We start from the raw sequence: 7,679 nt of genomic DNA on the forward strand, positions 1-7,679 counted from the left end.
TTGCAAGCCTGAGCCAGCACCTCCCTCATTAAACGTAAAACTTGCATCCTTTCCAAAGGGATGCAAGGGAGTCCTTGTCCGCAGAGGGGTGCAGGGAGGTGCTGCCGGTCCCCTGCCCTTTGGTGGCCAGTTGCTTTCTGTGCTGTTTACTGGGGGAGGGCAAATGGCGGCCCCCCGGGGAGACGAGTCTGCTGCAAAAGCTCTCTGGAGCCCAGAGTCACCCTGCCACTGGCCCCGCTTACACTTCTGGTCCAAATTCATTTACCATGTTTATTTGTGGATTTCTCCCTCCCACTTCTCTTCATATTAAAAAAGATCAAGAAGGTTTTTAATGTATAAAAGATGTTTCCTTGTATAATGTCCGCCCACCACCCACACACCATTTTTTTTCTGCTTTGAATCGAGCGACTTTTGCTGGCCCACTTGGGGAGCCTAGCACCCAGAGCAAGGAAGTGCTCGGTCTAGATCTGGCCGAAGGGGGTGGGGGAGAGCTGGGCCCCTGGAGAGTCCAGACCGCAGACCAGGGCGCTGGTCGGTCACCGGGACTGCTCCTTAACCCGCATCCAGCCGCCTCTCCTCTGTCCCCACCCCATCACATTCAAGGACAGCCTCCAGTACCGCCAGCGCAGGCCAGCCACCCCTGCCTCTGAGCCCATGGAACCTCCCACCAGGTCTGGGGCGATGATTGGGGTGCTTGCTCTGGCTCCCACGGCGGCTTAGCTCTTCACCCGTTTGGCCAAAAGTAGCTAAGCCCCAAGGCTGAAATCGAAAAACACAGAAACTCTGAGAACACATCCCATTTCTACTACTTTAAACTTCACCTCTCCCTCGTTCCGATCCAGGACCCCACGTTCCCTACAAAATCAGTTTTTCTTGTCGTGAGCGTCCGTTTTCAGGGTCTTGAGGACTGGACGGAGGAAAAACAATAATTTTGCCACTGCTATCTGTGGTATTCTACATAAGCCATTACCATGCAAATGAGGAGTGCGCCTCTCGGGCACTCCGACTAGTGCTGGGTAGCGGCGCGGGACTGCCCCAGATGTTTGCATAATGACTTCTGCCCAACTTCGGGAGTGCAAATGTCGGGGGCGGAAGTTGTGCGGATAAATACGGTACCACGTTCCCTGAATTTGATTTCCTAGAGAAGCGCGGGGAAGCCGATAGGGGGTTTCCTCGGCCGAGAAAAAGGCGTCCTGGCGCCCTGAAGAGGGTGTCCCGGCCCGAGTGGCCGTCCACGCCCTCCCCCGCGGGTCTGAACCACCCCGCGGCCGACAGCGGCCGCAGAGACCAGGGGCTCCCCCGCGCTGTGCGGCGCTTGCGCGGGGACCGAGCCGCCGCTGGCCACGCGCTTTCCGGCAGCCCCGGAACCGGCACCGCGGCTTCTGGGCGTGCGCGGAGCCGAGCGCTCCGGCCACGCCGCCTCGACGCCCGGCAGGTCCAGGCGGGCCCAGAAAGCGCCTCCTCCCGGGGCAACGGCAGGGGGCGCGCCGCGGAAACCCCGTTTCGAGGGTGCAAAGACACGCGCGAAGCACAGCAAGGGCGTCGAGGCGTGGCCAAGGCTATCAGAGGCAGAGCCTGGACCTCGCACACGCCAGCTCATCTTCTCCGCCGACTCCTGCCTGCCGGTCGCGCCCCTTGGGAGCCCCCGTTCCGCTGGCTCTCGAGGAGGGAGGGCGGGCGGGTCAGCGGCTGCCTCTGCGCCCCAAGGTTCCGTGAGAGGTCCCCGCTTCACCTCCCCCCAACTAGTGTCTCCTCCAGGGACCTGGCAGACTCCTGCACCTCGGGTTTTTGACCTCTAACGGAAGAGACTGGGCTTCGGCTCGTCCCAGCGTGAACAACTTCGGGAGGGAATGTCACTGCCCGAGGAAACTCCAGTTTAGAACTAACTCGAGGTCCCCGGAGTCCAGCAAAAAGCCATTTTCATTCCTTCCGTTTGGCAGCAGGGTAGAAAGTGAGAAAGAGCCTCAAGCGCCCGGCGGAGTCTGAGGCGTCCCTTGAGCTTCTGTGGGCCAGGAGACAACCTGTGGGTGGTGTTTGGGTGGAGCAGCGAAGGCGGGCGCAGGGCCGGCGGAGCAGGCGGCTGAAGGGCCAAGACCCGCGGAGCGCGTGCTGGAGGGGACCCAGGAGCAGGGTGACCTCCCTGCGCGCAGGCTGGGTGCCAGCGTCCCTCGCCCCACCCCACCAGCCTCGCCCGCGGGCCTGCCTGTGGGAAAGTGCGTGCTACTTGCCTCCCGACGGGCAAGGTCCCGGGGGTGGGGGTGCACATGGCCAAAGCTCTTTCCCTGCAGACAGAACCGGGGTCACAATCTCCACCTGGAACGCTTGAATCGCAGGCTGCCGCCAACCGGATCCAACCGTCACGGCCAGAGTCCGCGCCGCCGGCACCCCCAGGACAGGATCTTCCAATAACGCGTCCTCTCAGATGGGGCTCCAAGGCCCTGACCCCTGGGCCGCCCTCTAGTCACACCCCGCCTCCCGGTCCCCTCCCGCAGTCCGGCCGGGGCGGTCCAGTCTGAGCTCCTGCTCCGGGGGCGGCGGTAACCGAGAGCCCGAACCCTTTGGCTGGCTCCAAGACTCCCGGACCATCCAACCCGCGGGCCGGGGCCCAGCTCCGCCCGGGCTCCCCCGGCAGCGACTGCCCGGCTCTCCCGCCCACCTCGGGGCCGCCTCCCGGCCCCGGAGCCGGAGCCGGCTGTCGCCAGCTACACTGGCGGCCTTCCCCGGAGGGAGCGGGGCCCGCCGCGGCGTGTGCGCGCATGCGTGCCGCCCGAGCGCTGTGCGCGTGCTCCCACAGCCCGGCCCCGCAGCTCACCGCCTCCGCTCTCAGGGCCAGGCCCGCGGACTGGAGCTGGCAGGTGGACGGGACCTGTTCCCGGTAGACGCCCAGAGGTGCAAGGCTAGATGCGTCTGAGCACCAGCAGTCCGTTTCCCAGGAAGGGTCGGTGGGCCTGGCCCCTTCTCCCCTGGTGTCCCTCCCCGGGAAGTAGGGGCAGCCCGGGCTGCCAATGGGTTCCTCAGAAAAAGAAAACTCAAACCAGACTGGCTGGGTCCCATTAGGCTCTCCTGTTCCTTGACCGCCAGTAACAGGCACACAGGCAGCAGCAATAATGAACATTTATTGAGCATGGCCTGGTGGCGGGGGGGGGGGGGTGTCCCTAGTGCTGTACAGGATACCTCACTCAACCCCCCCGGACCCTTTTTCTAGCTATGAAAGCTGAGGCACAGAGACATTAAGTGACTTGTCCAAGGGCACACAGCTAGTAAGTGGATGCGAACCCAGGCAGGCAGGCTGGCCCCAGGGCCGATGTTTTTGGCCACTGTGCTCTAGGATAGAGCGAAGACCCCACCATCGCCCAACCTCCAGCTGGGTTGATGCGGCCCACCCCTGTTGATCCTGCCCCATTTTTTTTTTGCTGGGGGCCCTGGCAAGTTTCCCTGCTGGGGCAATGCTTAGCAGAACCAGCTCCCATTCTGTTGATGGAGACCCCTTGGCCTACTCCTGGTCACTTTCTGGAGGCTCCACCAGCCCTTTCTTACCTTGAATTCTTTCCTCAAGCCTTGGAGGAACTGAAATGTCAACAGGGCCCAAAGCTTCTCTGTGGAGTAACTGGCTAAGGATGTCTCAGGCCGAACCCCAGCTGTGCATCCCTGGGCAAGTTACTTAGCCTCAGTGTGCCTCTGTTTCCTCATCTGTAAAATGGGGCTAATGGAACTGTTCCTTGTGATTCTCAAGTGGGATAATGTACATTGAAGGGCGAAGGTCGACTGCTCACTAGACCTTATTTTCCATCCCACCCACCCCCATCCCGTGGAGGGGAAGAGACGGGGCTTGATTTCCGTTCCTGTAGTTTCAAGGGGCAGAAGTCAGAGCTTTGAGAGGCTTGCGGCTTGTGTGCAGGCTTGCGGGTAGGAATGGTCGGCAGGCGGGCGCCCACCTTCTCCTTCGCAGGGGGTGCTAGTACTCCTCTAACGGGTGAGTCTGAACGTCTCCGGGGGAGGGGAGGCGGAGCTTCTAGCTTCGGGGACACCCAAAGGCTGGAGCAAAGATCCGGAATCTTGCAGCCTCAACTTCAGTCACCTGGGCAGCCTGCCCAGCTGGCCATCGGGTCTCTTTCCCGGGTGTCAGCCCACCCCTACGACGCCCACAGCAGCGAGCAAGCAGCGCCCCGCAGGCGCGGGCCAGGGCGTAGGGGCCACCCACCTGGGTCTGGGGCTGCCACGCCTGCGCCACGGCCACACCTCGGAGCCGCGTGGCTCACTTGGCAGCCAGCCCGGGCCCCGCACCCTCCGGGCCGCCGCGCGCCCCAGGCAAACCGCCGGACTCCCAATCCGGCTGCGTCGCGGCCAAGACCGGGCAGGTCCGACGCCTGCCGTGCCGCGGAGTTGAAACGCTTGCAGTGAACGAGCCGAGGCCCGGCCTCGCCCTGGAGCAAGAGGACACGCCGGGGCTTGCTGGCTGGCCGGCTACCCGCGGAGCCCGGGTGTCTCGCCCGCGCTCACCCCTCCGCGCCCCTCGCCTCGGACTGCGCCCGCCTTCCGCACAAAGAGGACCCCGACCTCCGGGGAGGCCGGGGCGTGGAGAGCGGCTCCAGCACCTTCCAGAGGCTGAGGCGAAAGCTCGGTCGCACCAAGAACCCCCGAGCCGCTGGAGCGGCGTTTGTCGGGAAGCACAGTCGCAGATCGTGCGCCCCGCACCAGAACTAGTGCGAGATCCGGGGCAGGAGCCCCGGGGGTGCGGGAAGCAGGTGTCCCCAGGCAGGCTAGCGCCCGCATTTCCATCAACAAGGAAAGCGGGCAGCTCTTCTTGGGAGCGGGCTGGGAGGCGGCTGCTCAGAGAATCCCCGACAATTTCCTTCATAAAAATGCGATCTGAGAGCGCTTGATTTCCACCTTCACTTCCCCCGCCCCGCCCCAACACACGCACGGTCTGCAGAGACACTCGAATTGCAGCCACGATGGGACTAAAGGAAGCAGTTACCTTATATACTGCAGAGGCGGCGCACGGGAACCTGGCAGCCACCGCAGCCGCTGACCGCCGAGCGTTGGCCTGAAGAGCCTGCGGGTGCTTTGAAACTTTGTTTTGTTTACGCCCGGGAGGTGCACGTGGTAAAAGCAATAATCTAACTCTGGACAGAGAAAAGCGGTCCTGCGGAGGCCAGAGCGGAGGTGGCGAGAATCCAGCTGGACAGAGGAGGGAGGGTCAGTAAGAGGGGGAGCAGCGGATCCTCGTTCTCTTCTTCCTAAGACTGTGCCACCGCTCACCGCTCCGAAAGGACTCGTCCAGACTCGGCCGGAATGATGCCCCCACCCCCGCGCCAGCGCCCTCCCCCGGCGCTCACAGGCGTTCTCCGCCGACCACCAAGCGGGGACCCCAGCTCCCAGTCGCGTGGGACTACAGACTCATTTCTCAGACCGCCACCTCTCACTTAGTCTCCAAACTGTCGGGGAACAGAGATCACCCAGGGACCCATTTCACACCCTCTGCAACCCTTCTCTCCCGCGGAGAGCTGGGGGGGGGGCGCCAGGCACGGTTGAGTCTCCCTCCCCCGCCGGACTAAGCAGTCTCCGCCGTGGCCAAGAAGAGCGTGGCTGCGTCTGATTGTTCCCAGGTTATTTTATCCCTCCAGTTTCCTCCTGGATCGAGTTCCACCTTTGCCATCAACTCTGCAGGAATCCCCCAAAGTCTGCAAATTCAGACACCTCGTAAGCGATCATTTTGTTCAGAGCAAGCGTTTCCGAAAGAATCGTCAGCAGCTACAAAGATAGGTGGAGGGGGCTTACTAAATACCCTCCGGAGGAGGGGGCCGGCGGGCAGCGCCTGGACTTTCATACTCCCCACTTCCAGCCTCCCTGACATTTAGGCAAAGAAAAGAAAAAGAGAAAGAGGAAGAAGAGACGGAAGGGGAGGGAGGGGAGAGAGTGAGCAAGAAAGGAAAGAAGTAAGAGAGAAAACGAGAAAGAAAGAGAAAAAGCCTCAAGGAGGGAGCAGAAAGGCTAACTTTTTCAGTACGAAACTGAAACCATCAACCTAGGCAGCCTCGTGGAAACGCCGGGGCTGTGAAGGCACCCAACCCAAACACAACCCCCGGGACAGGGCTGAGAAACGCTGTCTGAAGGGAAAACACCAGCTCTGTGCCGACCGCAGACGAGCTTGCAGAGGTGGGAGGAGAGCAGAGGCGAGTGGGTCCGGTTCTCCCCAGCCCCCCGCTCCCGGCCCGCTCGGGGCAGGCTCCCTCGAGGTGGCCCTCGAGCCGGAGCGGGCCGAGCAGGAGCTGGGGCGGCGGGAGCAGGACGCGGGCGGCCGGGCAGCCTGGCCGCGGCGGGCGGTGGATTCCAGGAGGGGGCGGGCAGGCGTGTTGGTCGACCCGGACCCAGAGCGGAGGGTGGGCTTTTTCTGGGCGGGGAAACCAGACACTTATACGCGGCTGAGGCCGACTTTATTTTTACTGCCCAAACTGTTGGAAAGTATTTAAGCTTAAACAGAAACAGCTGTATCGCTGGCACAGGCCGGCGAAACTATTTGTTACCGGGAATGACTTTTTATGATTAAGGACGCGGCCGTCGGCGGCCTCTCGCGGGCGGCCCGCGTGGGTCGCCGGAGCGATCTGAGCGTCGGGGGCGCGCTGTTCGTTAAGATGGAACGGCCGGGGAGATGAGACTGTTCACCCAGGGCCCACCTGGCAAGGTCTGGGAGCAAGGCCAAAGACTCTGCTCCGCGTTTCCAGGGCGGGGAAGGAAGGCGGCCCGCGCTCTGCTCGCCCGCCGCGCTCTGGACTTTGGAGAGGGGGCCAGGAGGCGAGCTCTCGGCTCCGAGCTTCCTGCCCCTGGACTCAGACGCCTTAGTTCGGCACCTTCTCTCTGTCTGTCTGTCGCTCTCCTTCTCTCTTTCTCCCACCCCATCTTTCGCCAGGGAAACCGCTTCTAGTCAAGTTGGTTATCAAGGTTTTAACTAAGCTGTGCGTTCGGAGGAGCGGGCGCTGCGACTTGCAGCTCGAGTGACAAGAGAAAGGGGTGGGGGAGCGCCGGCCCAGCCTGCTGCCCGCACGGGCCCGCAGCCGAGGACGGGGAAGGGCGGGCGGTGTGCGCCGTGTGCACGCCAAGGCCACAATGCCGGGCCTTTGCCCTCCTGGACCCGCTAGCTTCGCGTGGAGCCCGTGTCCCGCCGCCCGCCCGCCCGCCCCGCCGCTTCCCGCGGCGCGCGGCTGTCTGCGGCGCGCCTCCAGAAGAGCTGTAGACTGGAAGTGGGGCGCAGGCCCAGCCGGCTCGGGGCTCCGTGGAGCCCGACACGCCCCGGCCGAGCGCCAAGTCCTGCCCCGGGTGCGTCCACGCCCTTCCCCCGACACCCACAGGCCCAGGGCGGGCGCGCGGGCAGGGGCAGGGACCAGGGCAGGTGGCTGCGTCCGGGACGCATCAGAGGGCGGGAAGAAGGCGCGCGCGCGGCCTGCGGGCTCCGGGGCCGTGGGAGGCTGGGGCCGGAGCAGCCGGGCCTCCCCCGGTCTGCACTCCGCTCCGGAGCTGGGGCGGCGCCCGCGTCGGCTCTCAGGGCCCCCAGGGTGGCCGAGGGCAGGGCTGCGCGACCGGAGCCCGAGACCCAGGCACAATGATTTGTGAGCGGGAGGGGGCCGGCGACGGCGGGGGCGACCGTTGCCATGGAGACCGAGGGTCGGCGTGCGGCTCGG

The sequence above is a fragment of the Trichechus manatus genome, unplaced genomic scaffold (genome assembly GCF_000243295.1).
Source record: "Trichechus manatus latirostris isolate Lorelei unplaced genomic scaffold, TriManLat1.0 scaffold00028, whole genome shotgun sequence".
NCBI classification, from domain to species: domain Eukaryota; kingdom Metazoa; phylum Chordata; class Mammalia; order Sirenia; family Trichechidae; genus Trichechus; species Trichechus manatus.